The sequence below is a fragment of the Lepidochelys kempii genome, chromosome 7 (assembly GCF_965140265.1).
Source record: "Lepidochelys kempii isolate rLepKem1 chromosome 7, rLepKem1.hap2, whole genome shotgun sequence".
NCBI classification, from domain to species: domain Eukaryota; kingdom Metazoa; phylum Chordata; order Testudines; family Cheloniidae; genus Lepidochelys; species Lepidochelys kempii.
In genome coordinates, this window is record NC_133262.1 from 66,943,828 (window position 1) to 66,971,132 (window position 27,305).

The window sequence follows — 27,305 nt, forward strand, 5'->3', positions numbered from 1 at the left end:
CCAGGGCTCAAGTCACACAGAAATGTTATTTGATATGTTTTATCTACATCCAATAATCAAATTCATTTACCAAAAGAAAAAAAAAAAAAGAGAGAGGGAATTACTTCTAGATGTAACTGCTGGGATCATTTGCCTCAGCCTGGTACTGAAAACTGCAAAATCAAGCATTAAAGTAGGGTTGCCACCTGTCCCGTTTTTGGCTTCTGTGTCCGGGGTGCCATTTAGGGTTGCCAGGTGTCCAGTTATTGACTGGAAAGTCCAGTTGAAAAGGGGACCTGGCAACCCTAAATGGCACCCAAACCAAAAGTCTGGTAACTGCGGGGCAGTGGGAGGCACCAGGTCATTAACCTGCACCTGCCCCATCTGAGCCAGGACCACCTCCTTCTTGCAGAGAGGCTCCTTGAGACAATCCAGCAAGCGACGGAGGGAGTGGGAGAGAGGAATGAGCGATGGGGGCGGGACCTTGGGGCAAGAGGCAAGGAAGGGGGTGAGGCCCATGAGGTCCAGTTACCAGCACTTAGAAATGTGGGAACCCTGAATTAAAGAGAAGGGAAAATAGATATTTGGACTGATATAACTGGGTCTCTGCTTCTCTGGAAGGCACCAGTCCTATAAAATGATGAGCGTCTTCATCCATAGTCATCTTTTGGCATGGAAGGCACTTGGCACGTTGCTAGATTTGGTCCTCCAGGCCTTGTGTATAAAATATACACACACTGCAAAATCCTACTTGCCCTGAGTGTATGTTACATTGATGAAACAGTCAATATAATTTGCTTTCTTCTTCTTGTTGGTTATTGTGGTTAAAGGCTGTGCGAGTAAACTTAGTGCCTGGCATGGTAAATTTTAATGTTTGTTATATAAGTGTGTGTGTGTGTATAAATATGATTATAAGTATTAAACTTTGTTTCACATTGACAAATGGTTTTCTTGTCTTTTTCTAGGTTAGAAAACATTTAAGAAAGAAACAATAGTTCTTAGGGTGTATTTGGGGGAAGTATATATAGGTATAACATGAAAATGACCAAAATAAACCTATAACGATGTAAGCAATAGAGCTGGTTGGGAATCTTTTAATGAAATGTTTTTCCGTCAAAAAATGCTGATTGAACAAAATTGAAACTTTCTGCAGTGTTAACAAATTTCCAGTTTTGAAGAAAGTTGAAATGGCAATGTTCTGTTTTGATGCTTTCAAAATGAAAAGTTCCGTTTTAGGTTTGAAACATTTAATTATTAAAATTAAAAAGAACAGTTGGGAGATGTAAACCAAATTTTTGTTTGAATTTTTGGTTTGTGGAAGTTGTTGATTTGACTTTTCATCCCCATTCGGGATGGGAAAAATCTTTGTCAGCTTGAACATTTGTTCCCAGGACAGAAAAACAATTTACTGCCCAGCCCTAGTAAAAAGCACTCTTGCTTCTTCAAATGCCCAAAATAAAATAGTAAAAAGATATTTACTACACTCAGAACTTACTCAATTCAAGCCATTGTTATTATAAATATATAATACTTTTTATTTAGTATCTTTCATACAGATGAAGTTTAAAGTGTTTTATAGATTTCTACTAACAGGCAAACCTGTGTGTTCACTGGAGCTGGTCAGATTATGGGAAAACATTATTAATGAAATCCTCCTGACTCATCTGACCATGCTCCTACCCTTTGTTTTCATTTCCATAAATGTTTTTGCAACTTTTCTGTTTGCACAGATATTTATAGTGGAGCTTTTATGTTTGCAAACACCTATTCCAAACTGTAGGCTTTAGAAAGCAAGGAGAGACTAGGACAGTGATTTCAAAATAAATACAGCATCTGTGTAATGAGCAGTGAGGGAACATGCTCCAGAAAGGTGAAGATCCTTTCATCAGAGACATGTGAAATGTGTACTAGCCTTATAACATAAAGAAATATGTCTGCAGTGTAGACAGCCATAGAAGTTGGAGAGAACAGTGGCTGGAGACAGCTGGCCTGTGGAGCCAACTCTGCATACAGCGCAGAGCTGTGTATGGTTTCGTAGTAAGATGCGTAACTGGCTGGTGCTTTGTGAAATGGCTGCTGCTCTTTGTGACTGGTGGTGGATGTGGGGAACAGTGACAGAAACTAGAGACATTATTATTGAATTTACAGATCTCCCAGAAACATGAAATAATGTTATAAGGAACACTGAACTCCAACTTGTAAGGGTATGCATTTGGGGAAAAGTTCATGCACTTTTTGCCATTTCATCATCTGTTTTTGTGTCCCCTCCCTCCTAGTGTCTTTTTTTTCTTTCTTTCTTGATTTTTACAGTTAGAAACTTTTGGTTTTGTCCCGAGGCGCGAACTTTCTGTGTTTCTGGGGGGTACTCGATCCCTGCTCCACCCCAAACCCCACCCCCACTTCGCCCCTGCCTCCTCCTGCCCCCGCTCCTTTCCCTCCGCCCCCCCCCCACCGCCTTCTGCATACTGCAGAACAGCTGATCGAGGCAGGGCAGAGGTGCTGGGAGGAAGGGGAAAGAGCTGATCGGTGGGGCTGCTGGTGGGTGCTGAGCATCCGCTGTTTTTTTTCCCGAGGGTGCTCCAGCCCCCGAGCACCCACGGAGTCAGCACCCCTTGATCAGGGACTGTCTCCTACTATGAAAGCGACAAAGAGTCCTGTGGCACATTATAAACTAACAGACATATTGGAGCATAAGCTTTCGTGGGTGACTACCCACTTCATCAGATGCATGTAGTGGAAGTGTCCAGAGGCAGGTATAAATATGCAAGCAAGAATCAGGCTAGGGATAATGAGGTTAGTTCAGGGAGGATGAGGCCCTCTTCTAGCAGTTGAGGTGTGAACACCAAGGGAGGAGAAACTGAATATATACATAGTCTCTTACTATGTTTATGTTCAGCACTTAATACAATGGGGCTCTGATTTTAGTTGATTTCTCTAAGTACTACTGTAACAGAAATAATAAACTTTTGGGCTTTGTCTAAAATAATCAAGAAACAAAAACAGATTATAAACCAAATCATCTTTAAGAGAAGAGTTACCCAAATCATCTCTTCTCCACCCAAAGCCCTGGCACGAAGGCTGTGTGTGTGTGTGTGTGTGAGAGAGAGAGAGAGGGTGGGGAACAGGTGATCAGTCTTGACCAGTAATGCAATATATGACAGGTAATGACGAGGAATAACTTCCCTCTGAATTGTCATTTGGACAGCTTAGGTAGGCAGAATGGTATAGCTCTCTGGAATGGATATTGGCAGAACAACCAAGGTTGATACTCCTACTCTTGCAAGCATGATGGGATTTTTGAATGATAAGAAATGGGTGGGATATGTATGGCGCCTGCAGTAGAACAGTTCTCCCATAGCCTTAGTATTTACCTAAAATTATCTTGCCTCGGCTGAGATCTAATGAAACTGCATCTCAAGCTGCATGTGACTGTAGGCTTATTTTTATTAAAAGTTTGATAAATTATTGGAATAAATCCTTGGTGAATTTATCAACAGCTCTTGTGAGAAAGCTTGTGTTGTGAATATGTGGATCTTCCCTTCAATTAGGATCAGTTACTGTTGATTACAGTGAATATTGACGTTTCCATATCAGTACTGAATGTCCTCCGTTCTCCATTTCTATATTCTCAGACTATGTTGTAGTTTGTGTGTATATAAAAGTGCTTGACATTTTTGTAAGCAAATTATCCCTTCGGTCTTGCCAGGGATTTTATGAAGCCTCTTGATATAATACAGGTCATTTGGTTAGGCTTCCCCTTTTTATTAATATTTGTACTACTATAGCCCATAGGAGCAGTTATGGACCAGGACTGCATTGTGGTAGGTGCTGTACAAACAGAACAAGAAGATGGTGTCGTGTCCCCACTCCCACCCCCCCCCCACCCGTGTTCACACTGGAAGTAGAAGACCAGTGATAATAGTTGGAGACAGACATGGGGGAGTCACGTTTCATGGCTGCAGGGTGAACTATGCCTTAGACCGCTTTAGTCCCTGTGGAATGTAGCTCTGAGGTGACAAGCCTGCCTTCCTGCACGTCACTAGTCCAGTCCCTCTGACAGGATATCTGGGCTGCAGCCACCCAGTTTCCAACTGAGTTAATAACACAAGCTCGACTTGGGTTTGCCACCTGTAATAGTTTACCTTCAGGCGCCTGTGACCGTAATAAGGCATAGTCTAATGTCTAGATCTACATCATTCAGGGCTGTGAAAAATGTTGTGCCCTGTGCAGCCTAATTAGTTCAACCTAACCCACACTGTAGATCTAGCTAGGTTCATGGAACAATTCTTCTTTCAACCTAAGCATCACCGCTCAGAGAAGTGGGTTAACTACTGCATCAGGAAAACCCCTTCTATCAACGGAGGAAGCGTCTGTACTATGGTGGTACAACACCGTAGCTGTACCAGTGTGGCTGTTGTCGTGCAGGCATGTCTTAAGTATGTGGTGACACAAATAGCATCATCAAAACAAAGCATCATTTATTCATTCCTCTAAGGTACAAAGCATGAAGAGCAAAGGATAAAAACAATAAAAGGCCTCTTGGGTCATATTTACAACAGCTAGCAAAGAAAGTTTAAGGTGTAAGTTCCTCTCAGCTCATCTAACTGGCATGGAGAAGCAACTTCTCTGGGTGCAGCAGACTCCCTTGGCTGACCCTTGGGAAGAGTCATCCATTCTGGGATGGGTGGAGCCAGAAGGCGTGTTCTCCAAATTGTTCCCTCAAAGACTCTTGTCTTTGCCATTGTTTCATTTCCTTTTACAGCCTCCTTTTGATTTAACTCCTGGCTACTGGTTGCTCCTGAGGTTTTTGACTGGTGAGGCATAAATCACAAAATAGGCTTCCCAATGTTTAATTGAATAGCTTCTAAAAGCTGTCCTTATTTACAGTGAAGAAGCAGCAGGTGAACCCAGGAGCTGGAGCCACTACCCAGCCCAGCATGGGAGGGTCGGGGGCCAAACATAAGGCAGGCACAGGGCTTAATGGCAGCTCCTCACGCGCACACATGGGGCCAAAAAGGCGCAGGGTGTAAGCCCCATGCCCGCAACCCTCCTGCGGCCCAAGCTGCTACAAAGCTGCCATGGCCTCACCAAGCAGTGGTTACCACAGCAACACCATTATAAAGTGACTCCTGGGCGTTGTAAATTGCCATGGTAACAAGGCAACTTCTTGAGGCACTATTAGGTATGCCAAGATTTGAGTCTCACGTGGCACTACGTTCTTCAGAGTTTTTGGCATTGTGTTACGCCGCTGGAAAGAGTGAGTTATGACATTTAAGCCCAGTGACAATTTGTCCTTAAATCTGTATATATTTATCAATGAAATAAAAAAGAATATGAAAAATGTATTTTATGACTTTTGGGAATTCTTGGTTTGGCTGTGCCTCACTTGCCAGCTGCCTGGACTCCTGGCATGCAAGCAAGTTAATACCACACAGATAACCCGAGGGGGAATATGATGTTTATAAAAAGAAATACTACACAGAATTCCCTTTTTTCTCTGCGTCAAGTTTTTTTGTAAGCATTATGGCAAAGGAGGATAACGAGAGAGCTTTGCAGATGTTTTGCTTTTCCATAGGTCCCATTTCTCTTTTTGTTCATGGTGGTGGTGGGAAGAGGACTATAGATATCTCTGTAAGAGCAGTGCTTGTTGAGTCCTGATTGTGGCCCTTAGTGGGGCTTGTGACTAGAACTGGTCGGAAAATGTTTGAGAAAACTGGTTTTTGTTGAAAATTCTGATCCAAAGCTTTTCCTGCAAAAGGATGAGTTTAGGGGAACCATTCATCAGGAAACCATTTGGACCAGGATGGAATTGTGAAAACAAGAGATGCCTCCTCCCTGTGTCTCCCCCCACACCACCCCACCCCCAAAAAATCTAGAATAGCCAATAGCTGAGTGGTTAGGATACTTACCCAGTATGTGGAAGACCAAGGGTCAAGTCCCTTTTCTGTTTTAGAAGAGTGAAACTGTGTATGATTTTGATATATAATATGTATTTAAAACATATGATGACATTTAACTAGTATAGCAACTCCTAACTGGCTCCACCTGACTGGTGTCTGTGGTGTTTTTTTTATCGTCCGTACAGACTTTTAATCATAATGCTGCCTAAAGCGTGTCTTTGATTTAATAATGAAAAAGGAAAGAAGGATGTATTTGATTTGTATCACTGATGAATGCAAAATGTGTGTGTGTGTGTGTGTGTGTATTTGTTTTGCTGTCTTTCCCGACATGGTCTGTGGTGCGTCTGTCAGTAAATATTGATTAGTGCATTGCCTCAGGAAGTACATGTGTCACAACCAGTTCATTGAGGGTCATTTCTTTTCAGTTCTCCACAATCAGGGCTCTAAGCCTACTCCCCTTTGCATGAAAAAGTGTCACATTTTGAGTACTGTACTTATTGTCTGAAATTGGTTAAAGGCAATTTAGTGCAAACAGCCATGGTACCTGATGTGTAGAAGAGATGCAAATCGGGAAACTGTATACAATTGTGCTTTTCTACTATGTGGGAGAGTCTGCCGTTGGGGAGGTTTAGATGATTCTTTTGTATCTCAGGATCTATCATTCTGGATCACTGGTTTATTTTGTCTGGGTACTTCAATGGGCAGATGTAGCAGGGCACAACAGGAGACATTTTGTGCCACTGATCTTGTTTGTTCTTTATCTCTCTCTCTCCTGTCGCGTGCAGTCTCTGTGTCTTTTCCTCCAGGATCTTTGTTGAGGTTTTCATTGTTTATTTACACTACCGTTGTTGCTTAGTGAATTCTTTTTTAGGCCCTCACGTATCTAGAGGGGAAGCTGGTCAAAATTATCCTTGCACCTTTAAGTCTGCCTCGAAGGTAGAAAAGGGTGAAGAGTGGGGGTTTAGTCCCCCTGGCAGATGCAGAAGCTGTGCCCTTTTGGAATTGGAGAAACTGTACTGTGCATTGAATGGTTTTAAGAACAGATTTCCTTATGATGAGATTGACTTCCCTTTTCTCCCTGTTAGGTTCCCCAGCATCAGATAAAAATGACTTCTTTAGAGAGATGAGAATCAAGTGGCACAGTTAGCCACTGTTCGGTATTAGATGCATTTGTTTTTTCTTGTTGGGGAAAAGGGTAATCTTAGTTTCTTCTGTGTTCAATTCATACTCAGATTTTCCAGGGAAAATTCTTTAAATAAAACCTTGGTCAGAGAAGGGCAGAGAGCAGTTGGCCATTTCCTCAAATATATTAATCAGGCAAATTTATTTCATATGTATCTCTTTAATTTCCCTTCCCCTTCCCCTCACCCCCCCCCCCCCGCCCTCAACTTGTTTGCCTTTCATTTGAGGCTAGCCACTAGTGAGAGAAAGAGGACCATGAAATCTGAGACACCTTAGAGTACTCCCTAACATTGGTGGTAGCTGTGGGGGAAGGAATGGGACAGGCTGTAAACTCCTCTCTTTCTGACAGTGGTATGTGGAGGGCAAGAGTCCTGGCTGGGATAACAGAAATGAGTGAAACTCTGAGAAGCTTATTAGGTGGTGGAGACTGAGGCTGAGCATTGGGTTCCTCGTTTTAAGTTTCTCTTTCAGCGAAGGGTTATGCTTAGCCTGCCTAAGGCTATGTCTACGCTACGGACCTTACAGTGGCACAGCTGTACCACTGCAGCTGTGCTGCTGTAAGGTCTCCTGTGTAGCAGCTCTATGCCAGCGGGAGAGAGCTCTCCCACCTGCATAATTAAACCACCCACAATGAGCGGTGGTAGCTATGGGCATGGCTATATTTGCAGATGTAGAGCGCTTTGAGTTAAACCAGCCTTCGTAGAGCGCAGCAAGGAAAGCGCTGCAGTCTGTCCACACTGACAGCTGCAAGCACACTGGCGTGGCCACATTTGCGACACTTGCAGCGGCATTGGGAGCAGTGCATTATGGGCAGCTATCCCACAGAGCACCTCTTCCCATTCTGGCACTGTGGCTTGTGGGAAGGAGGCGGGGGTGCGGGGCATTCTGGGTCTTGTCCCAACGCCCCATGATGCATTGGTTCGCATCGCAGCAATCCCTGTGCTTCCGTCCACATTTGGCACCATCTTTGAACGTTTTTTGTAGTGCGCGCTCTGTCTTCCCTTTTGGTCTGCGGGAATGGAGCCTGAACTGCTGGGGAGTATACTGACGAGTCTTGCCAGCATGTCACGTTTGGCAGTTGAGTTATTCCTTATGATCCGAAGTGACAGTGAGGGCTCCGACGATATCGACTCAAGTAATGCAAATGACACGAGTTTGTTTGTGGCATTCACGGACATGCTCACCACTGTGGAACGCTGTTTTTGGGCTCGGGAAACAAGCACTGAGTGGTGGGATCACATTGTCATGCAAGTCTGGGATGATGAACAGTGGCTGCAGAACTTTCGGATGAGAAAAGCCACTTTCATGGGACTCTGTGATGAGCTCGTCCCCACCCTGCGGCTCAAGAACACGAGATTGAGAGCTGCCCTGATGGTGGAGAAGCAGGTGGCTATTGCAATCTGGAAGCTGGCAACTCCAGACAGCTGCTGTTCTGTCGCAAACCAGTTTGGAGTGGGAAAGTAGACCGTTGGAATCGTGTTGATGCAAGTTTGCAGGGTCATTAATTGCATCCTGCTCAGAAGACCCGTGACTCGGGGTAACGTGCCTGACATTGTGGATGGCTTTGCACACATGGGTTTCAATAACTGTGGAGGGGTGATAGATGGCTCTCATATTCCAATTCTGGCACCAGTCCACCTAGCCTCCGAGTACGCTAATCGGAAGGGCTATTTCTCTATGGTTCTCCAGGCACTTGTGGATCACCATGGGCGTTTCATTGACATTAACGCAGGCTGGCATGGAAAGGCGCATGACGCATGCATCTTTTGGCCTGTTCAGGAAGCTGCAAGCCGGGACTTTTTTCCCAGACCAGAAGATCACCGTAGGGGAAGTCGAAATGCCCATTGTGATCCTTGGAGACCCTGCTGACACTTTAATGCCATGGCTCATGAAACCCTACACAGGGAGCCTTGACAGCAGCAAGGAGAGGTTCAACAACAGGCTGAGCCAGTGCAGAATGACTGTGGAGTGTGCTTTTGGCCGTTTAAAGGGCCGCTGGCGCTCTCTGTATGGGAAGCTGGACCTGGCCGATGACAGCATCTCTGCAGTTATATCTGTGTGCTGTACCCTCCAAAACATTTGTGAAGGGAAGGGTGAACGATTCACTCAGGCATGGAACTCGGAGGTTCAACACCTCTGCCTGTTCAAATTCAGCCTCCAGATCAGGGCTATTAGAGGGGCCCAGCGTGGAGCTGCAAGGATTAGGGATGCTTTGAGGGAGCAATTTGAGGCTGAAAGTCACCAGTAATGTCTGGTGCCCTGCACGGGAGTGAAGTGCAGTAGTTCCAATGTTAGTAGAAATCTGTGTTTGCTATGCTGACTTGCAGTGCCTGTTTCTTTCCTGGGCTAAGGTATCTTTTACTTATGCAATCATAAAGAATGTTTTCAAAGCCAAAAATTCCATTTATTGAAAAGAAAATTCATTTATTGAAAAGAAACACAACTGCTTGGGAAACAGGGCAAGGGGGTGGGGTGGGGTGGGGAACAGTACAATCACAGATTTGCGTATGTCCTGTTATCATGCTCAGTCTTCCTGTTTGGAGTGTTGTGCAATGAGTGCAGCACTTCAGGATGGCTATACTGCATAGTGATGGGGGTTGAGTGCAGTGCGTAAGGGTCATACTTTTTAGGGCTGGGTGGTGAAGCTACAGGTGTTGGAGGCAGCTGGTGGTGGTAAGAACCACTGTTCCCTCTAAGCTGTGCGCATATGCGCACACACAGATCCTAAACCCCGCATACATGGGAAAACACCGCGCACACAAAAATTTGCACAGAAGTACAACAATTTGCACAGAAGAAATTTTTTTTGCACATGGCCTGTCAAAAATTAGAGGGAACATTGGAACCCGGATGTTGGGGAAAGTGAGTTGGAGGTGATATGGGGGCACAAGGGAAAGTGGGTTGGAGGTGACATGGGGGCACAAGGGAAAGAGTTTTGGGACAAGGGCTGCAGGGGGGCACGGGCTTGGTAGTGCTTCACCTGCATGGCTACAAGCGCCTGGATAGAGTCTGCTTTGAACTCCATTATGCTTATCAGCCGATCCGTGCTTTGCTGCCCGAGCACCGCGTTTTTGTGCCGGCACTCCTCATTCTGCTGGCGGATCCTCCTTTCACTGTCCTGCCACTTCTGCACTTTTTGATTTTCATTACTTGAATGCTGCATTACTTCATGCAACATGTCTTCCTTGCTTCAATGTGGCCTCTTTCTGATTCTTTGGAGTCTTTTGGCTGGTGATAACATGAACGGCTGAGATCTCAAGGTTGCATCTGTAAAGGGCAAGCACAGTCTACTCAATAGCATAATTTGCCCATCCCAAAGCAAGCGCGCACAACCCACAGGAGCCCCAAAATGGTAAGTAAGCACAGGGTCAAGTGTGATTGATTGTTTCATGGCTGTACTGTCCTCTGGGTTTCTGTGCCTTGAGGAGAGCCAACAACTGCAGGGGGCCCCTGTACTGAACACTGTCCCCACATTTTCCACAGGAGTTTGTCCTGGAAGATATCTTGCTGCTGAGGGTGACCTGGGAAGCAAGGGAGGGACTTCTACTGCAATGCGGCTTCCGCCCTGGCCCATATGCAGCTTGTCTGTGTGCAGCAATGGTTCCCCCGCCCCTCACAGCACTGTGGCACAGACAAGTTAGCTTTACTGGGACAAGGACCACAGTGGCTCTCCTGAGAAACCCGTACAAGTGCATTGCCCAAGTTCTGGATGAGACCTTTGAAGAGATCACTGAGGCCAATTATTGCGATGTGAGAGAGCACATCAACGCCCTATTCCGCATCTAGGCATGCATGCAGCCCTAACCCTCCTCGCCCAGAGAGCCCACACCAAATAACTTCCTTCCCAAAATAAAAGCTGCTTACCGGGCACCTCCTCTGGTGTTTGTCCTTCCTCAAGCACCGGCTGCTGCGACTAGCTACCTTCCTCCTGGCTTGAGAACAGCTCCTGGCTGCATGTATCTAGGGATTCCGGGGTGTCTTCCTCAGCCTCAGCACCCTCGCTCCTGCTTTGCTCCTTCTCTTGCCTTGTTGAACTGGGCTCTGAAGTGTCCCTGGTGGTACTTGGAGTGGAAGTGGGGTCACCCCCAAGTATCGCGTCCAGCTCTTTGTAGAAATGGCAGGTCTCAGGGGCAGCACCGGAGCAGCTGTTTGTCTCGTGGGCTTTGTGGTAGGCATTCTGCAGCTCCTTCACTTTAACCCTGCACTACAATGCGTCCCGGTCATGGCCCCTTTCCATCATGTCCCTTGATATCTGCCCAAAGGTATCGTAATTCCTATGGCTGGAGCACGGCTGGGACTGGACAGTTTCCTCTCCCCAAACACTGATGAAGTCCAGCACCTCACCATTGCTCCATACTGGGGATCGCCTGGCGCGTGGAGGCATGGTCACCTGGAAAGATTTCGCTGAGAGCACTCCACACCTGGCTGAGCAAACAGGAAGGGGATTTTCAAAATTCTCAGAGAATTTAAAGGGTGGGTCTGATGGTTGGTCACCTGAGGGCAGGGCAGTAGAGTTCAAAGTGATGACCAGAGTGGCTAGAATAGGCATTGTGGGACACTTCTGGAGGCCGATCAGAGCGCATTAACAGACCAGAGTGTCCACACTGGCGCTGTGGCGCTTCAGTGGGGGCGCACCAAACGTTATTCCTCTTGCCGAGGTGGAGTACCAGGAGCGCTCTATGTGCCTTGCCAGTGTGGACGGGTAGTGACCTAGTGCACTCAGGGCTCCTTTAATGCACTCGCACGTGTAGCCAAGCCCTGTGTCGGCAGGAGAGCGTCTCAAGCTGACATAGTGCTGTCTACACCAGCGCCTTTCTTGGGGAAACTTGTGTGCAACAGGGGGCTGTTTCTTCACACCCCTGACCGACAAAAGTGCTAGTGTAGACAAAGCCTTAGATGACTTTCCTTGGACATCCAGTTGTGGCAGATGGGGCCAGAGACCCTCTGAGGGGAGGGATTAAGCTTTTATGGGAGCTGAGTTGGGAAAGTTTCTGTTTTGTGAACTGGCTTCTTCAGTCTGGAGAAGGGTTATTGGTTGTTCCTCATCTTTTTGGGTTGTATTTTAAAGTATTTGTCAAAGAACATAACCTGGATTTGGAGTTCCTGGGTGTTTGTATACATTGGAATGAAAATAAAAAATAAAAATATTTATAATTGGTGCAGTGGTTATTCAGATGCATCACGTGTTGGTATTAATGTTCTTTGATGGGATGAGCACACAAGCATTTGTATGTGTGATTTTAAAAGTCTGTGTGTGTGTGCACGCACGTGTGTGGACACTTGGGCGTGTGACTTTAAAATGTGCTACTGTTGTTTTGCCAGAAAAAGCAGCTAATGTGAATGTTTTAAAGAAATGGACCTGAACGTGAATGAGGCAAATTCATTTGAATGAATACTCAGGTATATTTTGGCATCTCCCTTGCAATTATCCTGTTGTAGGTTATTTTAGGATCACTATCTTGCTCTTTAGAACACAACACCTCCCCCCTCCCCATGCCCCCACAAACGTTTGGTTTGGATAAGATATCTGACAGTTCAGCTCAATCCATGCTCTTTTTTTTAATAATTATTAGCAGTTGACTTGGCCTACACATTCTGGACCTTGGCATGGCAAGCAAATCAGTACAGCCACAGATGGCTATTTTGGGGTGGAGAAGTAGGGAGGGACTATAGCTATGCTGAGGAGTTGTTGTAATCTGCTGCACCTTCAAAGGATGAGAGAGCTGATATTTACCTTCCCCTTTTCTGTTTTTTCTCTCTCTTAGGAAATACTGTGTGTTACAGACAGAGACATCAATCCCAGCTCACTCCCCCCCCCCTTTTTTTTTCTTGCCTGAATTAGAAGCTCCAGGAATGTGCTAATTGGCGGCGGCCTCTTCAGAGAGGTAAAAGGTAATTGTTATCTGCCCGCTTTAGGTGTCTTGCCTGTTAAACCTCTTTTGGAGCAGGTGGGAAAGGAGGGGAAGCTTAGAATAAGCTTGTCAGTGTGGAATTTTTATTTTCTTAGATCATCTCCAAGTTGATCGCGATGGTTTTCCATCCTCTTCAATGTACTCATGCAAAGAGAGGCTTCTGTGTATGTTCATTCATGCATACAGTCCTGTCCTGTGCCTATTTCTATGTGTAGGACAGAGAGCTAGTTTTGAGCAACCGGAGGAAAAGGTTTGCTTAAAATGTTAGTAGAAACATATTTTTTTTAAAAGATGCTCAGTGCATTGGTGGAATGATGACTTCTCTGCATTAGCTTAGCTCCTTGGCCCTTGCCCTCCACCCCAGGTCCTCTTTGGTCATTTGTAATCTCTTGCTCCATCATCCATTATGTCTCCAGGGAAGAAGAAAGGACTCCCATTGGGCAAAATACTGGTTCAGGTAAAATCACCTGCATTTGAATAACTCTACATTTGAATCACATCTTTCCTTGAGATTTGGAAAAGATTGGGTAATAATTGTAATACCTAGATCAGGGGTGGGCAAACTTTTTGGCCCGAGGGCCACATCTGGGTGGGGAAATGGCTTGCAGGGCTGGGGCAGGCGGTTTGGGTGCAGGGATGGAGTGCGGTGTGCAGGAAGGAGCTCAGGGCAAGGGGTTGGGGCAGAGGAGGGGTGTGAAGGGGCTCAGGGAAGGGGGTTGGGGTGCAGGAGGGGTGTGGGATGTGGCAGGGGGCTCAGGGCAGGGAGTTGAGGTGCGGGGTGCAGGAGGGGTTCAGGCTCCGGCCCAGCGCCGCTTACCTAGAGCGGCTCCTGGGTGGCAGCAGCCTGCACCGGGGCCAGGGAGGTCCCCATGCGTGCCTGTCCCAGCCCGTGTCGTGCCATACCACGCCACTCCGGGAAGTGGCCTGCACCACATCCCTGTGCGGCCCCTGGGAGTTGTGGGGGTGCAGAAGGCTCCAAGTGTTTCCCTCGCCTGTGGGTACCTCCCCTGAAGCTCCATTGGCCGCGGCAACCCATCCCTGGCCAATGGGAGCTTTGCTGGAGGTACCCACAGGCAAGAGCAGCATGTGGAGTTCTCTGCTCCCCCACCCCCAGGGGCTGCAGGGACATGGTGTGACCGCTTCCCGGAGCGGTGCGGCGCCACGGGGGTGACAATCCCATGGGCCAGATCCAAAGCCCTGGGGGGCTGGATCTGGCTCGCAGGCTGTAGTTTGCCCTCCCCGACCTAGATCTTACATAGCAATTTTTATCAGTAGATGTCAAAGTGGTTTACAAAGGGAAATCAGTAACATTATCCCTTTTTTACATATGAGGAAAGTGAGGCATGGGTGGATGTGACTTGCCGAAGGTCACCTAGGAGACTGGTGGCAGAGTCAACAATTGAACCCGGGTTTCCTGAGCCCAAATCCAGTGCCCTATCTACTAGGCTATGCTTCCTTCCAACTGAACTTGTTTTTCATGTATTTAAATGCTTCTAGTTCCAGGCAGAAGTGCCAGAATATGGTATGTGTGAGCCTCTATGTAATAAATTCCATGGCCATAAATGGTGGTGTGACCTCATGTAATCCTCACCTATCTTTCCACTTCTTGGAATATGGTTTATATTCCATATCCCCAGTGCCATGCAAGTTAATGGTTGCAAAACAGTTTCTATCCTTACAAGCATTTTAGATGAACCTATTTTAGAACAGGTTTCAGAGTAACAGCCGTGTTAGTCTGTATTCGCAAAAAGAAAAGGAGGACTTGTGGCACCTTAGAGACTAACCAATTTATTAGAGCATAAGCTTTCGTGAGCTACAGCTCACTTCTTCAGATGATTTTTAGAACATTTTAGAACATGTTTTTAAATGTTGTTACTTCCTGCTGCGACTTTCAGGGGATGCTAAGGGAGTTAAGTGCCCAAGTTCCATTGAGAGCCAAGTTGATTTGAACACCTAATTCCTTTAGGCTCCTTTGGAAAGCCCATTGTTAAGTCTTTAGCTCTCTGTATCCTACGATAACTGATTCCTAAATGAATCATTAGCTCTGTGATTCAGGGGTATCCATAGTCCCATAGACTGATGTTTGGTGCAAAATGTAAAACCTCAGACTAAGTGCAGATACTGCAGGGTATAACTTGCTGACCAAATGACAAACTGCAGGTAGGCAAATCTGCCTGGAGCAGCTCTGTCCCATGCTTGCTACCATGCTGCGGACGGTGGGGAAGAAAGCAAATCCTTTATTAGAAGGGCCCCTACTGGGTGACTGATTACCTTCTGAAACAAAGCAATGGACCTTTCTGGTTACTTTTCTGGGGCGCTTCAATTGATACTAAGAGACAAGCAGAAACATACAGACCAGTTGAAGCATTCTAATGGAGTCTCCTGGAATTTCCCTCGGGCTCCTTCTAGGTAATTACCTGTCTATCACTTTGTCTCCTATCTTTTAATGAGGGAGGAGTGCCAGACTCCCAGACCACTAATCCTTATTACTGTAGAAAGGTAAGTTTCACTCCTCTGTTTCTCACCTTTGAAAAATGGCACCAGCTGCCCAGCTGGCTTGGCTCTCTAAATCATTTAAAAATGGCTGATAACCTTTCTCCATGGTTGCCAGACTAAATCATGGGAATCTCCTGACTGCTTCAGGCATGTATTCCCTGAATTAGCCATACGGGTAAGAAAGAGGGAGTTGATAGGGAAGGAAGACTAGCAGAAGCCACCTTACAATCCCTAAATTCACTTTCCCCCAGACAGACTCTTTATTAGAGCTGTGGGATATGTTCATTTCAAACCCAGAACTTGGAGCAAATTGACTGAGATTTGCAAGCCTGGTCTGACCTGGAGTTCTGGGCGAAAGCCACTGCAAAACCTGGCAGTTCCAGCTGAGCTTGCTTACAGTCTCAGGGTTCTTTCAGACCCCAAAACTCACAGGAACTGGGTTAATGTAAACCTGTAAACCCAAATCTCACAGGGTTGGAGGGGTTTTTTTGGTGGGCCTCTGCTCGTTAGCCTTCTGTTTGTGTTTTGTTTTGTTTTACTCAATTAGATTTTTCTACTGGAAACTTTCCATGTACCCTATATTTCCAGTCTCTTCCTGTGGAGGCCCTGCTTCAGGACTATTGCCATTTCTCTTAGGCCAGGGTACTCGGTCTGTGCCTCTGTTACCTCAGCATAGTACTGAGTTTTTCCTTGGATAACCCCTTCTGTTCCTGTTGCTGGCTCACATTACTATAACAAGTCAGAGATATTTCCCCCCTCCTCAGCTGTTGCTTACGCCGGGAGCTCAGGCATAAGCCCCATGTCCCTATATACCCCTCTTTTCTTTATTCTTCACCTGGCCAACATGTCAGAGGTCTCGGGAGATTGTGCTGGTTTTGGAGGTTGTCCTTTTCCAACTGCTTCCATGTGTCAGACTCCAAGAAATGTACATTGTTAAGCTCCTTTACAGTGCCTTAGTGCAGCTTGTGCTTCTAACTGTCTGCTTATGTATGGATTTAAGCAGCAGAGTCTGCTATCAAATGCTATCACCCAGTGTATATCCCTTCGGGTGAAAAGCTTTAGGAGAAGAGGTGGGACATGGTAGTGATATTTGGGAAACAAAGCAAAAGGAAATTCTTCCAAGTTTGTTGGGCTGAAACCTTTTGCGGGGGAGGGGGAAGGTATTCTTGCTGGACTTTTAAGTATTTTTTGAGGGTGAGTGTGGGAGGAGGGAATGTCTGATTGTTAAGTAGCCAAACATTTGCTGTTTCATTGCTATATGTGGAGTTACCTTTTTTGTCCTTTCTTCAATTAAACTTGGGCAAAGATTTTTCGCTCCTAGAAAGTATAAATCATATACAAAGTTGAGATCCTGTTCATAATTGACACACTTAGAATAATGAGAAGAAAAAAGTGCTTTCAAGATTGCAGCAAAGTCATCTCTTTATTTTATTTTTTCCCTCTCTCCTGACCCATCTCCAGAGAAAAGGTGATACAGCTTCTAGCTAACATATTTCAGGTGGGTGATGCTGTGGTATGTTAAGCGGTGTCTGTAATAGCTTATCTATCAGTGGTAAGCTTACTCTGTTTGTATTTCTCTTTTCACACATAAATCAAGTTAACAGTTTTCAAGACTTCGAGCAGTGTTTCAGCAGGATATTTGCTTAATGTCTTTAAAAAAAAAAAAAGCTTTTAAGGTCGGTTTTGAGTTAGGATTTCTAATACAGGAAACATATCCAGTGTCAAAGCTATGAAGCTATCCAGCACCCAGCCAGGAGTCAGACTTCTGAGTCAGAATGAATTAACAGCAGAGTTTGTGTTTCCAGGAGTTCCAGTCTCTGGAGACCTAATCTTCTCACAGGCCTTAAATCCTGATTAAACAGTACATCACCACTGAGCAAAGCACTTAAGTGCATTGCTTAACTTTAAGTTATGCTATATACTTCCTAGAGGCTTGCATTTTGTCTTTGCCTGAAGAGCTCTCTTTAAGCGCTGAGTAATGCCTGTGCTTGGAAGGATTAGATTTTTATTGGTAAATATCAGTAAACATCAATTTCACTTTCCACACACAAACCAACGAAAAAATATTTCTATCAATAGTAATCAAAATTTACAGATCGTCAAAGTAAAAAAAAAATGCTGCCTCAGAATTTTTTTTAACCTATTAAGGATATTTACTTTGTATATTTTGACATGTGATGCTGATCATCTGTTGTGACATTTTAATTGTTACAAAGTTTTAACATTTTGAATCTCATCAGTGTCCACTGTCATTAAATAACTATTGGCTGACCTCCTCCCCCGTAATTTGCACAGCTTTGAAAATTAAAATCGGAAAAAACCACTTGAAATAAAAATTGATAATGTAAAATTATATTCAAAAAAGTCAAATTCTGCTAAGTCTTGGTATACCATATAGGACTGGGGTGGGAAAACTACAGCCCGTAGGCTGGATATGGCCCGCAACCCGTTCTAACCCAGCCCGTGAGCTCCTGCTGGGGAGCGGGGTCAGGGGCCGCACCACGCGGCTCGGCTCCGCTCCGGTGCTCCAGCTGGGGCGCTGGTTCTCAGGGGCCGGACCATGTAGCTCGGCCCCGCTCCGGCTGGGGCGCAGGGTTGGAGCTACACCACACGGCTCGGTCCTGTTCCAGCCGGGGCGCTGGGTTGGGGGGCTGTCCCAGCCAGGGCGCAGGGTCAGGGCCACAACACGTGGTTCCCGGAAGCTGCGCCATGGCACCCCTCTGGCTCCTAAGTGTTCCAAAGGGAGTTCCAATGGGAGCTGCATGGGCAGTGCCTCCGGATGGAGCAGCATGCAGAGCTGCCTGGCCATGCCTCCACATTGGATCCGGAGAAGGGACATGCCACTGCTTCCGGGAGCCACTTGAGGTAAGCGCCGCTCGGAGCCTGCACCCCTGAGCTTCTCCCCACGCCCTATCCCTCTGCCCCAGCCCTGATCCCCCTCCCGCTCTCCAAACCCCTCGGTCCCAACCCAGAGCACCCTTCTACACCCCAAACTCCTCATCCCCAGCCCCACCACAGAGCCTGCACCGCCAAACAGAGCCCTCATCCCCTCCCACACCTGCCATACAGTTTCTATTCCCTGATGTGGCACTCGGGCCAAAAGGTTTGCCCACCCGTGATATAAGAGAAGAGGAGACCCCTCTGTAGTCTGTGGAGTTGGGGACAGGTCATAGATAGAGAAAACTTGGAGTGAAGAGAAGAAAATGAACACAGAATGTGGAGGAAGACAATTTGTCAGATGAGCTAAGTTTTTTACTTGCATGACATATGATGGCTGGCCATCAGCATCATAAAGTACATAGCACAGAGTTAGTGGAATAGATCTGTGTCTCTTACATTTGTTTTATGAATCTTAACTAAGTAGACTTTGAAATAAAGAAGTAAAAAACCAAATATTTTCAGACTTTACTTTTAAAAGGAGCTGGTTAGGAATTTTTTGAAAATGCATTTTGTCAGAAAACGGCACTTCATCAAATCCAAAACTGTTAATGGGAAAGGATAGATTTTGATGAATGTGTTGTTTAGAAGAAACTTAAGGGGAGAAGAGGAATGTTTTGAAATTGTTCTAATGGGCTGTTTTGACAATTTGGATACTTAAAAAAAAAATTAAGATGAAAAATGTTTTTTTGTTTGAAATGACTTTGTTTTTGCAATTCAACTAATTACAGTAAAAAAGAAGTCCAAATAATAACAAAACATTTTGAAATTATCCAAATCAATTTTTTCACATTGTTGGTTCTTGAAAATTTTCAAGATTTCAACTTTTTGTCCGATTTAGAATGGGATGTTTCCTCCCTAAATTTTTAAAATTTCCCAGGCCAGGAAAAGAGTTTCCCGCAGAGCTATACATTTAATGTCTTTTCTCTTGTACATTGTCTTCTCACTAAGAGGAGCTGTGATTAATATACTTTGCAATGACTGCAGCAGAGTTGTGAGAGTGCAACCTAACAATCCGCAGAAGGGAGTTTTTAAAGTGTGCCCGTGGAACTAATCTGTAATCAGTGACTGGGAGGAAAAGTGTATATGTGTGTGTGTCTATATGTTTGTATATGTATATATGTGTGTATGACAGTTTTTATCATTACTTTTGCCTATGTTCCACATTACTTCTAATGGGAAAGTTTAAGGCCCAGTCAGGCTTAATCCCATTTGTGGAAATTAACAATGAAAAGGGTTTTTCCCCCTCTAGTGCAGAATTGTTCCCTGCTGTTAAGGAAGCTCTGGTGTGTGTACACATTGCTCCATTCTTCGGTTCAGTATATACAAGTGTGTGAGATTCTTGTACATTTCAATAACTTGCCCATTCACAAATACAAAGTCAAAGGGGAATTGTAATGTATGATTCAAAAATCATAAACTAACCCAATAGGTTGTGTGGTCTTACGGATAAAGTACTGGACTGGGAATTGGGAGGCCAGTTTTCTATTCCCAGCTCAGTTACTAAATTGCTGTGTAATGTTGGGCAAATCACTTGTACTTCTCAGTCCTTCCGTTCTAACCCTTTGTCTTGTCTGTTTGGACTGTAAGCTTGTTCAGGCAGGGACTCTCTTACTCCTGTTTGGCTGCCAACACTCTGGAGCCCCAATCTTGGAAGAGACCTCTAGGTGGTAATGAAACAAAGTATTAAAAAATCCTGGTCTGTTTGGTGGGGTGGATTACTCACCTGAGTAGTCGTGATCTTTAAAATATTTCATATCTAATTTTTGGTGGAGATCAGAAGAATTTCCTCCCGCCTTCATCCCCGAAATCATGAGACCATTATTATTTAGGTTTTGAAGGCGGCTGATTTCCCTTTGGTGGTCAAATGTACTGTGGGCCTTATGTGTGGGGAAGGAATGCTTAACCTTTCAATGAAGAGGAAGAAGGGTATTTTGCCCTCTGCTCTTTGGCATTTTGTCGTATAAATATAATCAATTGAGGGGAAAGAAAATGTAGATCTGATTTGTAGCTAAGAGTAAAATTGGGTTTGGAGGTGTGACAGGAAGTCCTGTTTATCAGACAGAAGTTTGAATGGGATTATTGCAGTTCTTAAATACTTAGTTTAATTGTGATGGTGTGATTTCATTTATTTTTTTCCCTCTTAGAAATCTAGATACAGGGGTCACGTGCCATGGTGAACTTTGCAGGTATATACGGTAGCAGGTCTCTATTCATATACAGCACATGGAATTTGGCTCAGGAAGGGAATTCTTTCCTTCTTTCCAAATGTAGGTTTTCTTAATGGTGCTACTGTTTGTGATTACCATGTAAAACTATATCCTACTCCTGATAGCTAAATAATTTGCGTGTGTTAATGGTGTCTTTTGACCTGCCCTCACCAGCCTGGTCTGTCTTCCCATTCTTTTATTTCTATTCTTGTGGTCAGTATGGAAATTATTCTAAAATGCAGACTATTAAATTGCATTTTCCTGAAAGTTTTAGGTTACAGCTCCTGTCTCTCTCTCTCTCCCCCATCTCACCCCCCTCCCCCCAAGGGAAAAAGAAAAAGCATTTTTGTGGCATATTTGAGGGGGAGGGACAGTAAGCAGAGAGGTCTGAAAAACAATGTTACTGTGGTGTGAATGATCAGGGAATAAAAAGAAAATAATGGAAATATGTAAGCAGTGGCTCACCAGTGACACATTAATAGCATCCTGAAATCAAGTGTTCATTCATTTTAACCAGTGGTTAATTAATCAGAGAGAGTAGATAAAATGATAAGCTGCTTTTAATGAAGTGAAGCAGCATTATTAGCAGTAAGCAAAATGCAAAATATTTGGTCTCCTCCACATCTGGGTTTCATTGGGCCTGTAGTGAGGCACTGGCTTTGGAGATTACTAGCCTCTTTTGTTGCACTGTGAGTTAGGGGTGTGTGTGTTTAGAATGTGTGGCCATATGCAATTGCTGGGAAATAGGGGACTGGAATTAAATTAAAAAGAGATAAATTGTTCCTTGTACATTTTTGCTGTATGCCAGAGGCCAATAATTACTGGCCCTGATAATTCAGATACTTATTTTGCCTTTGGAGGTAAGTGGGCTTTCACAAAAAAACTGCACAGCTTCACAAATGAAATTAGAATATGTGAAAGTAAACAATTTGGTATTGCTTAGTTAATGTTGATGTATCCCAAACTGGTGCAACACATGATTGCCTGCATAATCTAGGGGAGTTCACAACCTCTGGGTAGTAATCCACAAGGGAGTTACCAGCTATTTATCTAGACTCAGAGGGTCATGAGTCAGTGTGTGTTTGGCTATTAAACTGAAGTAGATTTGCTTAGTCCCTTCCAAATGATGGTCTGCCATCAGCAGTGCCTCTCAACCATTGGGCTCCTTCCAGTGGTGTCTCCTGAAATGCTGTGGAAACTGTAAGAGAGTGTTCTGGGATATGAATGGCAATGCAAATTACAGTAGGCAAAAGGCTGAGAAGCTTTGCCATCTACTGAAAAGTCATTTCAGTTATAACAAATGGGAACCTTTCCCCCTTACAAAGGAAAAGTGTATTCTTGGTGGAATTAGCAAATTTACTCTGAGCTATCCTACATTGTTTTAAATGTTTATATTTCAGGCTGGCATAAAAATTGACTGAACAGGGCTTTTAATGCACAACTCATGCTATTAATTTGTTCCTGAGTTGCTTTACATGCAAAGTTTTGTAGAATAAGTTAATATGCTTGTGTGAACTAGAGAAATGTATCCAATGGATTTGAGTGGCTTGATAGTAAGACATAAGCAAGTAAAAGAAAATTTATTTAAAAGACTAAGCTGCCTACAGTCACTCAAGTATGAATCCCCTAGCAACAAAGGAGAAACTGAGGTCCCTAGTGGTTCAAGGGTATAAGTGATATTGCAGGCTTAAGTGAAAGGATGAGTCCACCGAACTAAAGAATTCCACTATAGTGAGACAAACTCTCAAAAAGCTAGCTAGAATGGTAGGGGAAAGGCCAGGGAGAGCCTTGAAAGCACAGCTGAACCAGGGAAATGAGAAGGTGCTACTCAGGAGAAGCTGGAGTCAGTAACTCAGGAATTGCATTTTGTGTGAGAGGTTTCAGAGTAGCAGCCGTGTTAGTCTGTATTCGCAAAAAGAAAAGGAGTACTTGTGGCACCTTAGAGACTAACAAATTTATTTGAGCATAAACTTTCATGAGCTACAGCTCGCTTCATTGGATGCAGTGAGCTGTAGCTCATGAAAGCTTATGCTCAAATAAATTTGTTAGTCTCTAAGGTGCCACAAGTGCTCCTTTTCATTTTGTGTGAGGTTATTCTCTTATGAAGAGAGCATGCTCATGAAGAGAGCATGCTACCCAGCTTGGCAATATTGCAGTCCAAGTATTTTGTTCAAAGAAGGTGCCAACTACCTCTGGGTTTGTTTTACTTTATGTTTCTGCATCTAAACCATCATTTGGTTTTTGAATAACTTTGGCATAAGAATTTCCTTGCTAGCTCTGTAGGAAAAGCTTTAAAAGTAGAACTCAGAACAAAAAATGGTCTGTTTTCCTGTAAAGCAAGAAAAAATGCATGCAATCTGTTTGGACCATGTGTTACGTTGGATTTAACAGGATAACATTAGATTAGACCAACGGTTCTCAAACTTCATTGTACCGTGAGCCCCTTCTGACAACAAAAATTACTTCACAACCCCAGGAGGGGGGACTGAAGCCTGGACCTGCCAGAGCCCCACTGCCCTGGGTCGGGGGGCCAAAGCCCAAGCCTCACCATTCTGGGCAGGGGGGCCAAAGGTGAAGCTCAAGGGCTTCAGCCCCTAGTGAGGGGGCCTGCAGCCTCAGGCTTTGGCTTCAGCACTGGGCCCCAGCAAGTTGAAGTCAGACCTGGCAACCCCATTCAGAGGGGGTCGCGACCCATTTTAGGGTTCCGACGCACAGTTTGAGAACCAGTGGGTTAGACTGAGCTAGCTAACATAATCTTAACACCTTCTATAACTCTACTCAAGGCAAAATTTTACTTTAGCACGTGCTAAACTGGCTGAATTAAAGCGTAGCAGAGGATAAAAGCCACCAAACCTATGAAAATAGCATCAGTGGGAAATTGAAGAGGATTGAACGTAAAGAAGGGAAGAAGCCTAGAAGTCCGCAACAAATTTGGAACTGGGTCTGATGAAAAAATGTAGGGGAAAATGCTTGTGTTTCACAGGCTGAAGGACTAATGCATGTCATCTCCTCTAACATGCTGCTAGAAAATGATTAATGTTTCAGAATGATGTATTTCATAGTCGTGGTATCAATGGAATTTAACATCTTGGTCTGTTCAGGTGGATGCTAGAATTTCTTCTCCTTAGTTGAACTCTGTGAACGAGTTCCCACAACAGGCTTATAAGTTAGACTGAGCATGAGAGACTCTATATCTGTGGCTTGAAGGGCAAGAAAACAAGTCATTTAGCCAGGTTTCAGGGTAGCAGCCGTGTTAGTCTGTATTCGCAAAAAGAAAAGGAGTACTTGTGGCACCTTAGAGACTAACCAATTTATTTGAGCATAAGCTTTCGTGAGCTACTGCTCACTTCATCGGATGCATTCAGTGGACAGTCATAGTCCTACACAGGTGCCAGCTCTAATTTATTCTTACTGTACAGGAAACTAGAACAATTGAGCTAAGATCAAGTGTAGTATCTGTTCTTATCAGTTTAATATCTGATATGTCCTTTATTTGAAGACTGTATATTAAATTAAATTTCTAGCGTTATCAAGAATTTACATTTCTTATTTTGTTAATATAAATAATGTGAAATAGGGTGCTCATCCACAAAAAAGGTGAACGAGATGACCCCGGCATCTGGAGGCCCATCTCCCTCTGCTCCACCATCTACAAGCTGTATACCAGCTGCCTCGCGGCAAGGATCATGGACTGGTTTGTGGGCGGGGGGCGCGGTCAGCTCAGCACAGAAGGGCTTCATGTCCTGCGAGGGATGTTACGAGCACAACTTCCTTCTTCAGATGGCCATGCAGGCAGCCAGGAAGTCCAGGAGGCAGAGCGCCGTAGCATGGCTCGACCTGGCCAATGCCTTTGGGTCCATACCCCACCACCACATGTTCGCCACCCTGGGAGAGTTCGGGATTCCAGAAACCTTCATCCAGATCCTCCAGGATCTCTGCAAGGATTGCACCACCACCACCCGCACTACGGACGGAGAGACGGACACCATCCCCATCCGCTGCGGCATGAAAGGGGGCTGCCCCCTCAGCCCCATCATCTTCAACCTGGCCATGGAACCGCTCATCCGAGCCGTCTCCGGAGGCTCAGCTGGCTTCGACCTGCACAGCAAGAGAATCAACATCCTGGCCTATGCGGAAGATCTGGTCCTGGTCGCCGACAGCTCGGTAAGCCTCCAGCGGATGCTTGACATTGCCAGCGACGCCGCCGAGTGCAGGGGCCTTCGCTTCAACCTCAAAAAGTGGGCCTCCCTCCACGTCGAAGGCAGCGCCAGGGCTCTGGTCCGGGCGTCACAGTTCCTGATCCAGGGCAAGCCCATGGCCTCCCTCGAGGAGGGAGAGGTATAGCAACACCTGGGCACACTCACAGGAGTCCGCGTCCGACAGACCCCCGAAGACACCATTGCAGAGATCTTGCAGGATGTGGCCCAAATCGACTCCCCCCTGGCAAAAGATCAATGCCCTCGATACCTTCCTGATCTCCCACATCTCCTTCATCCTCAGGGGATCAGCCATGACCAACGTCCCCCTGAACAAGGCTGACAGCACCATCAGGCAGCTGGTGAGGAAATGGCTCTACCTTCCCCAGAGGGCCAGCACTGACATCATCTACATTTCCCACAGGCAGGGCAGCATCAGTGTACCTTGGATGGGCGACCTGTGCGATGTGGCGGTGATCACCCAGGCCTTCCACCTACTGACGTGCCCGGACCCGACAGTGAGGAGCATCATGGAGGAAGCTGTAAGGGATGTGGTCAGAAAACGCATCGCCAGGGCCACCTCCGAGCAGGATGTCGCCACTTACCTCAGTGGCTCCCTGGAGGCTGAATTTGGGGGAGAGGGGGGGAGACCTGTCCTCTCTGGTCCCAACCCGCAACACCTCAAGATGCCTAGAAAAGAGGATCAGCTGCTGCTGGAAGTGGTGCGAGGAGTGCCGGGAGCTGGGAATACTGGTGCTGTGCATAAAGATCCCAGACCACACCATCATCACCCTGACCACCGGAACGATTCTGGAAGGACCCTGAAAGACTCCATCCGCTGCCACTATGCCGAGAACCTCAAGTGGAAGCGGACCAGGGCAAGGTGTTTGAGGTGTCCAGCAAGTGGGACGCCAGCAACCACTTCCTCCCCGGGGGCAGCATCACCAGGTTCACCGACTGGCGGTTCGTCCACTGGGTCCGACTCAACTGTTCCCCTCAAAGGAGCCATCCACCACGGCAACCGGGACAGGCATTGCAGGAAGTGCGGCTACTCCAACAAGACCCTGCCCCATGTCCTGTGTGGATGCAAACAGCACTCCGGAGCTTGGTGGCACCGCCACAATGCCATCCAGAACTGGCTGGTGAAAGCCATCCTGCCGCCCCTGGGGAAGATCACCGTCGACTCTGCCATCCGCGGGACAGACAACCGACTGTGACCTAACATTGTCGTGACTGACACAGAAAAGAAGAAGGTCCTCATGGTAGACGTCACGGTGTCATTTGAGAACAGGTCACTGGCCTTCCACGACGCCCGCACACAGAAGGCGTTGAAGTACACCCCGCTGGCCGACACCCTGAAAGCCCAGGCTACGAGGTCGAGATCCACGCCCTGGTCGTGGGAGCGCTGGGTGCATGGGACCCCCACAACGAGCTGGTACTGAGAGCGTGCGGAGTCTGTCAACACTACCGCCAGTTCATGAGACAGCTAATGGTGTCCGACTCCATCAGGTGGTCCAGAGACATCTACACGGAACACATCACAGGACACTGCCAGTATCAGGTCGAGTAACCGAGAACGCTGACCAGGGAAATAACCCACTTCCTTCCCTGATGAACCGAGAGACGCACCCCAGCCAAGTACTTATTCTCTACACCAATACTGACATGGACTCTTAATACATTCCATGGTTGGCGTACCTGAGCCCATTTATCCACTGACGCTTTAAAAATTCCCACTCCCCAATCTGGATCTATGCTGGTTATGAACCTCGTGAACCTTGTAACTGATACTTGCAATCCCCCCTAACCCAAGCCTGACCCCAGATGTACAGTACCTTCCCTCTTGTGTAAATTTGATTTTAAACATTAACTTTAATAAAAATTTTAAATCTGTTCTTATCAGTTTAATATCTGATATGTTCTTTATTTGAGGAATGTATATTAAATTAAATTTCTAGTATTAGCAAAAATTTAAGTTTCTTATTTTTTTAATATAAAAAATGTGCAATAGGGTATGCTGCATTTGAATTGTTGCTGGTAATGTATTTTCCATGTGTCTTTCTTAAAGGCAATACTGTATACCAGTGACTTGGGAGTGAGCAACTTATATTTCAAAAAATATTTTAATCTGAGGTTTGCAGTGCATGTCCCCTGCCTGTTTATAAATCTAAATTTTAAAAAGTATAATAATAATTTCCATATTTCAAGTTTTACAGATACAAACTAAAGAATAAACATGTACTGTTTTTGTGGGCCCTTTAGGTGAAATATCGACATTAGGTGGTGACCTAATATTGAATTGTTGCTTATGTTGGCTTTTGAAGCAACACCCAGTACAGAATATCAGTGTTTATAATTTGATTGCCAACCCTTCTGCCTCTACTTGTCCTCAAAATATATACTGGTTGCTTTTTTTATGATGCCATGGTTATTCCATTCTTCATTGTCCTATATTGGTTCAGGTCGAGTTCCTCTCTGCCAGCATGTAGATTC

At 45.4% G+C, this 27,305-nt stretch overlaps 1 protein-coding gene and 1 pseudogene across 1 annotated transcript in view; both read left to right on the forward strand.

Annotated features, from left to right (window-relative positions):
• The window catches only part of ZMIZ1 (zinc finger MIZ-type containing 1), a 472,323-nt gene that overhangs the window by 58,578 nt on the left and 386,440 nt on the right, over positions 1-27,305 (forward strand). Inside the window, 1 exon segment of the mRNA XM_073353233.1 lies at positions 12,827-12,953. The gene's annotated coding sequence lies outside the window, so the exon portion shown is untranslated.
• LOC140915410 (U2 spliceosomal RNA) lies at positions 24,017-24,145 on the forward strand (annotated as a pseudogene).